We start from the raw sequence: 12,524 nt of genomic DNA, 5'->3' as shown, positions 1-12,524 counted from the left end.
CACTACACTCACCACTACACTCACCACACTCACCACCAACACTCACCACCACACCACTACACTCTCACCACCACACACTCAACCACACTCACCACCACACTCACCACTACACTCACCACTACACTCACCACCACACTCCACCACTACACTCACCACCACACTCACCACACTCACCACCACACTCACCACTACACTCACCACACACTCACCACTACACTCACCACTACACTCACCACTACACTCACCACCACACTCCACCACACACTCACCACTACACTCACCACTACACTCACCACTCACCACACTCACCACCACACTCACCACCACACTCACCACTACACTCACCACCACTCACCACTACACTCACCACTACACTCACCACACACACTCACCACTACACTCACCACTACACTCACCACACTCACCACTACACTCACCACCACACTCACCACCACTCACCACACTCACCACTACACTCACCACCACACTCACCACTACACTCACCCACTCACCACCACACTCACCACACTCACCACTACACTCACCACTACACTCACCACTACACTCACCACTACACTCACCACACTCACCACACTCACCACCACACTCACCACTACACTCACACTACACTCACCACTACACTCACCACTACACTCACCACACCTCACCACTACACTCACCACTACACTCACCACTACACTCACCACTACACTCACCACTACACTCACCACCTACACTCACCACTACACTCACCACTACACTCACCACTACACTCACCACTACACTCACCACTACACTCACCACCACACTCACCACACTCACCACCACACTCACCCACTCACACTCACCACTACACTCCACCACTCACACTCACCACACTCACCACCACACTCACCACACTCACACCACACTCACCACACTCACCACCACCACTCACCACACTCACCACACTCACCACCACACTCACCACCACACTCACCCACACTCACCACCAACACTCACCACCACACACTCACCACACTCACCACCACACTCACCACACTCACCACCACACTCACCACACTCACCACCACTCACCACACTCACCACCACACTCACCACACACTCACCACTACACTCACCACACTCACCACACTCACCACCACACTCACCACCACACTCACCACACTCACCACACTCCACCACCTCACCACACTCACCACACTCCACCACACACACCACCACACTCACCACCACTCACACCACCACCACCACACTCACCACACTCACCACCACACTCACCACCACACTCACCACCACTACACTCACCACACTCACTCACCACACTCACCACCACACTCACCACCACACACTCACCACACTACACTCACCACTACACTCACCACCACTCACCCACACTCACCCACTCACCACCACACTCACACCACACTCACCACCACTACACTCACCACACTCACACACCACTACACACTCACCACCACTACCACTCACCACACTCACCACCACACTCACCACCACCACACTCACCACACTCACCACCACACACTCACCACCACACTCACCACCACACTCACCACACTCACCACTACACTCACCACACACTCACCACACTCACACACCACTACACTCACCACACTCACCACCACACTCACCACCACACTCACCACCACTACACTCACCACACTCACCACTCACCACACTCACCACCACACTCACCACCACACTCACCACACACTCACCACACACTCACCACACACTCACCACCACACTCACCACACACTCACCACTACACTCACCACCACACTCACCACCTACACTCACCACTACACTCACCACCTACACTCACCACTACACTCACCACTCACCACCACACTCACCACCACACTCACCACCACACTCACCACTACACTCACCACACTCAACCACTACACTCACCACCACTCACCCACTCACCACACACCACCACAACACTCACCACCACACTCACCACCACACTCACCACACACTCACCACCACACACACTCACCACACCACTCACCACCACCACCACTCACCACCACCTCACCACACTCACCACAGCTCACCACCACACTCACCACTACACTCACCACTACCACTCACCACTACTCACCACTACACTCACCACTACACTCACCACCACTCACACACTCACCACACTCACCACCACACACTCACCACCACACTCACCACTACACTCACCCACTACACTCACCACTACACTCACCACCACTCACCACACTCACCACTACACTCTCCACTACACTCACCACCACACTCACCACCACACTCACCACTACACTCACCACTACACCTCACCACTACACTCACCACTACACTCACCACACTCACCACACACTCACCACTACACTCACCACACTCACCATCACACTCACCACTACACTCACCACACTCACCACTACACTCACCACACTCACCACCTACACTCACCACTACACTCACCACACACTCACCACTACACTCACCACACTACCACACTCACCACTACACTCACCACTACACTCACCACACTCACCACTACACTCACCACACTCACCACCACACTCACCACTACACTCACCACTACACTCACCACACTCACCATCACCCTCACCACTACACTCACCACCACACTCACCACTACACTCACCACACTCACCACTACTCACCACTACTCACCACTACACTCACCACTACACTCACCACTACTCACCACTACACTCACCACTACTCACACTACACTCACCACTACTCACCACTACACTCACCACTACTCACCACACTCACCACTACACTCACCACCACACTCACCACTACACTCACCACACTCACCACTACACTCACCACTCACACTCACCACTACACTCACCACACTCACCACTACTCACCACTACTCACCACTACACTCACCACACACTCACCACTACTCACCACTACACTCACCACTACTCACCACACACTCACCACTACTCACCACTACACTCACCACTACACTCACCACACACTCACCACTACACTCACCACCACACTCACCACTACACTCACCACTACACTCACCACTACACTCACCACTACACTCACCACTACACTCACCACTACACTCACCACCACACTCACCACCACACTCACCACTACACTCACCACTACTCACCACACACTCACCACTACACTCACCACACTCACCACTACACTCACCACTACTCACCACTACACTCACCACCACACTCACCACTACACCACCACACTCACCACTACACTCACCACTACACTCACCACTACACTCACCACTACACTCACCACTACTCACCACTCCACTCACCACACTCACCACACACTCACCACTACACTCACCACACTCACCACTACACTCACCACTACACTCACCACACTCACCACCACACTCACCACTACACTCACCACACTCACCACTACACTCACCACTACACTCACCACTACACTCACCACTACTCACCACCACACTCACCAACACTCACCACCACACTCACCACTACACTCACCACACACTCACCACTACACTCACCACTACACTCACCACACTCACCACTACACTCACCACACACTCACCACTACACTCACCACTACACTCACCACTACACTCACCACTACACTCACCACCTACACTCACCACTACACTCACCACTACTCACCACTACACTCACCACACACTCACCACTACACTCACCACTCACACTCACCACTACACTCACCACTACACTCACCACTACACTCACCACTACACTCACCACCACACTCACCACTACTCACCACTACTCACCACTACACTCACCACCACACTCACCACCACACTCACCACCACACTCACCACTACACTCACCACTACACTCACCACCACACTCACCACCACACTCACCACACTCAACCACCACACTCACCACACTCACCACACTCACCACCACACTCACACTACACTCACCACTACACTCACCACCACACTCACCACTACACTCACCACTACACTCACCACCACACTCACCACCACACTCACCACTACACTCACCACTACACTCACCACCACACTCACCACTACTCACCACCACACTCACCACCACACTCACCACCACTCACCACACACTCACCACACTCACCACCACACTCACCACTACACTCACCACTACACTCACCACCACACTCACCACACTCACCACTACACTCACCACCACACTCACCACACTCACTACACTCACCACTACACTCACCACTACTCACCACTACTCACCACTACACTCACCACTACACTCACCACCACACTCACCACTACACTCACCACCACACTCACCACCACACTCACCACTACACTCACCACTCACTCACCACTACACTCACCACTCACTCACCACTACACTCACCACTACACTCACCACTCACTCACCACCACACTCACCACCACACTCACCACTACACTCACCACCACTACACTCACCACTACACTCACCACCACACTCACCACTACACTCACCACTACTCACCACTACACTCACCACTACACTCACCACCACACTCACCACTACACTCACCACTACACCACACACTACACTCACCACTACACTCACCACTACACTCACCACCACTACACTCACCACTACACTCACCACTACACTCACCACTACACTCACCACCACACTCACCACTACACTCACACCACTACACTCACCACTACACTCACCACACTCACCACTACACTCACCACTACACTCACCACCACACTCACCACTACACTCACCACTACACTCACCACCACTACACTCACCACTACACTCACCACTACACCTCACCACTACACTCACCACCACACTCACCACTACACTCACCACCACTACACTCACCACTACACTCACCACACTCACCACTACACTCACCACTACACTCACCACTACACTCACCACTACACTCACCACACTCACCACTACACTCACCACCACACTCACCACTACACTCACCACACTCACCACTACACTCACCACCACTACACTCACCACTACACTCACCCACACTCACCACTACACTCACCACTACACTCACCACTACACTCACCACTACACTCACCACACTCACCACTACACTCACCACTACACTCACCACTACACTCCACCACTACTCACCACTACACTCACCACTACACACCACCACACTCACCACTACACTCACCACTACTCACCACTACACTCACCACTACACTCACCACTACACTCACCACCACACTCACCACTACACTCACCACTACACTCACCACCACACTCACCACTACTCACCACTACTCACCACTACTCACCACTACTCACCACTACACTCACCACTACACTCACCACTACTCACCACTACACTCACCACTACACTCACCACTACACTCACCACCACACTCACACACTACACTCACCACTACACTCACCACCACACTCACACCACTACTCACCACTACTCACCACTACTCACCACTACTCACCACTACACTCACCACTACACTCACCACTACCACCACTACACTCACCACTACACTCACCACCACACTCACCAGTACTCACCACTACACTCACCACTACACTCACCACCACACTCACCACTACTCACCACTACACTCACCACTACACTCACCACCAACACTCACCACCACTCACCACTACACTCACCACTACACTCACCACTACTCACCACTACACTCACCACCACACTCACCACTACACTCACCACTACACTCACCACTACACTCACCACCACACTCACCACCACACTCACCACCACACTCACCACTACACTCACCACTACACTCACCACTACACTCACCACTACACTCACCACTACACTCACCACTACACTCACCACCACACTCACCACTACACTCACCACTACACTCACCACTACACTCACCACTACTCACCACTACACTCACCACTACACTCACCACCACTCACCACTACTCACCACTACACTCACCACTACTCACCACACTCACCACCACACTCACCACACTCACCGCACTCACCACTACACTCACCACTACTCACCACACTCACCACCACACTCACCACTACTCACCACTACACTCACCACTACACTCACCACTACACTCACCACCACACTCACCACTACACTCACCACTACACTCACCACTACACTCACCACTACACTCACCACTACTCACCACTACACTCACCACTACACTCACCACCACACTCACCACCACACTCACCACCACACTCACCACACTCACCGCACTCACCACTACACTCACCACTACTCACCACACTCACCACCACACTCACCACCACTACTCACCACTACTCACCACTACACTCACCACTACTCACCACTACACTCACCACTACTCACCACTACTCACCACTACACTCACCACCACACTCACCACTACTCACCACTACACTCACCACTACTCACCACTACACTCACCACTACTCACCACTACACTCACCACCACACTCACCACTACTCACCACTACTCACCACCACACTCACCACCACACTCACCACTACACTCACCACTACACTCACCACTACTCACCACTACACTCACCACTACACTCACCACTACACTCACCGCTACACTCACCACTACTCACCACTACACTCACCACTACACTCACCACTACACTCACCACCACACTCACCACACACTCACCACACTCACCACCACACTCACCACTACACTCACCACACACACTCACCACACTCACCACTACACTCACCACCACACTCACCACTACACTCACCACCACACTCACCACCACACTCACCACACTCACCACACTCACCACTACACTCACCACCACACTCACCACACTCACCACCACACTCACCACTACACTCACCACTACACTCACCACCACACTCACCACACTCACCACTACACTCACCACTACACTCACCACTACACTCACCACCACACTCACCACTACTCACCACTACACTCACCACTACACTCACCACCACACTCACCACTACTCACCACTACACTCACCACTAGACTCACCACTACACTCACCACTACTCACCACTACTCACCACTACACTCACCACTACTCACCACTACACTCACCACCACACTCACCACACTCACCACCACACTCACCACTACACTCACCACCACACTCACCACTACACTCACCACTACACTCACCACTACACTCACCACACTCACCACACTCACCACACTCACCACCACACTCACCACACTCACCACACTCACCACCACACTCACCACCACACTCACCACACTCACCACCACACTCACCACCACACTCACCACTACACTCACCACCACACTCACCACTACACTCACCACACTCACCACCACCACACTCACCACACTCACCACCACACTCACCACTACACTCACCACTACACTCACCACCACACTCACCACTACACTCACCACTACACTCACCACACTCACCACACTCACCACTATACTCACCACTACACTCACCACTACACTCACCACTACACTCACCACCACACTCACCACTACACTCACCACTACACTCACCACTACACTCACCACACTCACCACACTCACCACTACACTCACCACTACACTCACCACTACACTCACCACCACACTCACCACACTCACCACACTCACCACCACACTCACCACTACACTCACCACTACACTCACCACTACACTCACCACACTCACCACACTCACCACCACACTCACCACACTCACCACCACACTCACCACTACACTCACCACTACACTCACCACTACACTCACCACTACACTCACCACACTCACCACCACACTCACCACTACACTCACCACTACACTCACCACTACACTCACCACCACACTCACCACCACACTCACCACTACACTCACCACTACTCACCACCACACTCACCACTACACTCACCACACTCACCACTACACTCACCACCACACTCACCACTACACTCACCACCACTCACCACTACACTCACCACTACACTCACCACCACTCACCACTACACTCACCACCACACTCACCACACTCACCACCACTCACCACACTCACCACTACACTCACCACCACACTCACCACACTCACCACCACACTCACCACTACACTCACCACCACTCACCACTACACTCACCACCACACTCACCACACTCACCACCACTCACCACACTCACCACTACACTCACCACACTCACCACACTCACCACACTCACCACTACTCTCACCACACTCACCACCACACTCACCACCACACTCACCACCACACTCACCACACTCACCACTACACTCACCACTACACTCACCACACTCACCACCACACTCACCACCACACTCACCACCACACTCACCACCACTCACCACTACACTCACCACACTCACCACTACTCACCACACTCACCACACTCACCACTACACTCACCACTACACTCACCACTACTCACCACTACACTCACCACTACACTCACCACACTCACCACACTCACCACACTCACCACTACACTCACCACTACACTCACCTACACTCACCACTACACTCACCACACTCACCACACTCACCACTACACTCACCACACTCACCACACTCACCACACTCACCACACTCACCACTACACTCACCACTACACTCACCACACTCACCACACTCACCACACTCACCACTACACTCACCACTACACTCACCACTACACTCACCACACTCACCACCACACTCACCACACTCACCACTACACTCACCACACTCACCACACTCACCACACTCACCACTACACTCACCACACTCACCACTACACTCACCACTACACTCACCACACTCACCACACTCACCACTACACTCACCACTACACTCACCACACTCACCACACTCACCACACTCACCACACTCACCACACTCACCACACTCACCACTACACTCACCACACTCACCACCACACTCACCACTACTGTCATCAGCAGCTCTGTCTGTGTGTGTGTCAGTGTCTGACAAGACCCTGAGTGAGTGACTGAGTGGGTGAGTGAGTGAGTGAGTGGTTGAGTGAGTGAGTGGCTGAGTGAGTGAGTGGCTGAGTGAGTGAGTGGCTGAGTGACTGAGTGAGTGACTGAGTGACTGAGTGACTGAGTGAGTGACTGAGTGACTGAGTGACTGAGTGAGTGACTGAGTGAGTGAGTGAGTGACTGACTGAGTGACTGAGTGACTGAGTGACTGAGTGAGTGAGTGAGTGAGTGACTGAGTGAGTGAGTGAGTGGCTGAGTGACTGAGTGAGTGACTGAGTGACTGAGTGACTGAGTGAGTGACTGAGTGAGTGAGTGACTGAGTGAGTGAGTGACTGACTGACTGAATGAGTGAGTGACTGAGTGAGTGAGTTACTGAGTGAGTGAGTGACTGAGTGAGTTACTGAGTCAGTGAGTGACTGAGTGAGTGACTGAGTGAGTGAGTGACTGACTGAGTGAGTGACTGAGTGAGTGAGAGACTGAGTGAGTGGGTGAGTGACTGAGTGAGTGAGTGACTGAGTGAGTGACTGAGTGAGTGAGTGAGTGACTGACTGAGTGACTGAGTGACTGAGTGAGTGAGTGAGTGAGTGACTGAGTGAGTGAGTGAGTGGCTGAGTGACTGAGTGAGTGACTGAGTGACTGAGTGACTGAGTGAGTGACTGAGTGAGTGAGTGACTGAGTGAGTGAGTGAGTGACTGACTGACTGAATGAGTGAGTGACTGAGTGAGTGAGTTACTGAGTGAGTGAGTGACTGAGTGAGTTACTGAGTCAGTGAGTGACTGAGTGAGTGACTGAGTGAGTGAGTGACTGACTGAGTGAGTGACTGAGTGAGTGAGAGACTGAGTGAGTGGGTGAGTGACTGAGTGAGTGAGTGACTGAGTGAGTGACTGAGTGAGTGAGTGACTGAGTGAGTGAGTGACTGACTGAGTGACTGAGTGACTGAGTGACTGAGTGAGTAACTGAGTGATTGACTGAGTGACTGAGTGACTGACTGAGTGAGTGACTGAGTGAGTAACTGAGTGAGTGAGTGACTGAGTGAGTGACTGACTGAGTGAGTGATTGACTGAGTGACTGACTGAGTGAGTGAGTGACTGACTGAGTGAGTGAGTGACTGAGTGAGTGAGTGGCTGAGTGAGTGACTGAGTGAGTGAGTGAGTGAGTGACTGACTGACTGAGTGACTGACTGAGTGAGTGAGTGACTGACTGACTGAGTGACTAACTGAGTGAGTGAGTGACTGAGTTAGTGACTGAGTGAGTGACTGACTGAGTGACTGACTGACTGACTGAGTGACTGACTGACTGAATGGCTGACTGACTGAGTGACTGAGTGAGTGAGTGACTGAGTGAGTGACTGACTGAGTGAGTGACTGACTGACTGAGTGACTGAGTGAGTGAGTGACTGACTGACTGACTGAGTGACTGAGTGAGTGAGTGAGTGACTGAGTGACTGACTGAGTGAGTGAGTGACTGACTGAGTGAGTGAGTGACTATGTGTGTGTGTCACTGTGGGTGTGTGTCACTGTGTGTGTGTGTCACTGTGTGTGTGTCACTGTGTGTCACTGTGTGTGTCACTGTGTGTGTCACTGTGTGTGACACTGTGTCACTGTGTGTGTCACTGTGTGTGTCACTGTGTGTCACTGTGTGTGTCACTGTGTGTGTCACTGTGTGTGTGTGTCACTGTGTGTGTCACTGTGTGTGTCACTGTGTCACTGTGTGTGTCACTGTGTGTCACTGTGTGTGTGTCACTGTGTGTCACTGTGTGTGTGTCACTGTGTGTGTGTGTCACTGTGTGTGTGTGTCACTGTGTGTGTGTGTCACTGTGTGTCATTGTGTGTGTCACTGTGTGTGTGTGTCACTGTGTGTGTCACTGTGTGTGTCACTGTGTGTGACACTGTGTCACTGTGTGTGTCACTGTGTGTGACACTGTGTCACTGTGTGTGTCACTGTGTGTGACACTGTGTCACTGTGTGTGTCACTGTGTGTGTCACTGTGTCACTGTGTGTGTCACTGTGTGTGTCACTGTGTCACTGTGTGTGTCACTGTGTGTGACACTGTGTCACTGTGTGTGTCACTGTGTCACTGTGTGTCACTGTGTCACTGTGTGTGTGTGTCACTGTGTGTCTGTGTGTGTGTGTCACTGTGTGTGTGTGTCACTGTGTGTGTGTGTCACTGTGTGTGTGTGTCACTGTGTCACTGTGTGTGTCACTGTGTGTGTGTGTCACTGTGTGTGTCACTGTGTGTGTGTGTCACTGTGTGTGTGTGTCACTGTGTGTGTCACTGTGTGTGTCACTGTGTGTGTGACACTGTGTGACTGTGTCACTGTGTGTGTGTCACTGTGTGTGTCACTGTGTGTGTCACTGTGTGTGTGTGTGTCACTGTGTGTGTCACTGTGTGTGTCACTGTGTGTGTGTCACTGTGTGTGTGTCACTGTGTGTGTCACTGTGTGTGTCACTGTGTGTGTGTGTGTCACTGTGTGTGTCACTGTGTGTGTGTCACTGTGTGTGTGTCACTGTGTGTGTCACTGTGTGTGTGTCATTGTGTGTGTGTCACTGTGTGTGTCACTGACTGTGTGTGTGTCACTGTGTGTGTCACTGTGTGTGTGTCACTGTGTGTGTGTCACTGTGTGTGTGTCACTGTGTGTGTCACTGTGTGTGTCACTGTGTGTGTGTGTCACTGTGTGTGTCACTGTGTGTGTGTCACTGTGTGTGTGTCACTGTGTGTGTCACTCTGTGTGTGTCACTCTGTGTGTGTCACTGTGTGTGTCACTGTGTGTGTGTCATTGTGTGTGTCACTGTGTGTGTCACTGTGTGTGTGTCACTGTGTGTGTGTGTCACTGTGTGTGTGTGTGTGTCACTGTGGTGTGTGTCATTGTGTGTGTGTCACTGTGTCACTGTGTGTGTCACTGTGTGTGTGTGTGTGTCACTGTGTGTGTGTGTCACTGTGTGTGTGTGTCACTGTGTGTGTCACTGTGTGTGTGTGTCACTGTGTGTGTCACTGTGTGTGTGTGTCACTGTGTGTGTCACTGTGTGTGTCACTGTGTGTGTCACTGTGTGTGTGTCACTTTGTGTGTCACTGTGTGTGTCACTGTGTGTGTGTGTGTGTCACTGTGTGTGTCACTGTGTGTGTCACTGTGTGTGTGTCACTGTGTGTGTGTGTGTGTCACTGTATGTGTGTGTCACTGTGTGTGTGTGTGTGTGTCACTGTGTGTGTCACTGTGTGTGTGTGTCACTGTGTGTGTGTGTCACTGTGTGTGTCACTGTGTGTGTGTGTCACTGTGTGTGTGTGTCACTGTGTGTGTCACTGTGTGTGTCACTGTGTATGTGTCACTGTGTGTGTCACTGTGTGTGTGTGTCACTGTGTGTGTGTCACTGTGTGTCACTGTGTGTGTGTGTGTCACTGTGTGTGTCACTGTGTGTGTGTCACTGTGTGTCACTGTGTGTGTGTGTCACTGTGTGTGTCACTGTGTGTGTCACTGTGTGTGTGTGTCACTGTGTGTGTGTGTGTCACTGTGTGTGTGTCACT

This window comes from Lampetra fluviatilis, unplaced genomic scaffold, assembly GCF_964198595.1.
Source record: "Lampetra fluviatilis unplaced genomic scaffold, kcLamFluv1.1 SCAFFOLD_821, whole genome shotgun sequence".
NCBI lineage: Eukaryota > Metazoa > Chordata > Hyperoartia > Petromyzontiformes > Petromyzontidae > Lampetra > Lampetra fluviatilis.
This window is presented reverse-complemented; position numbering follows the sequence as displayed.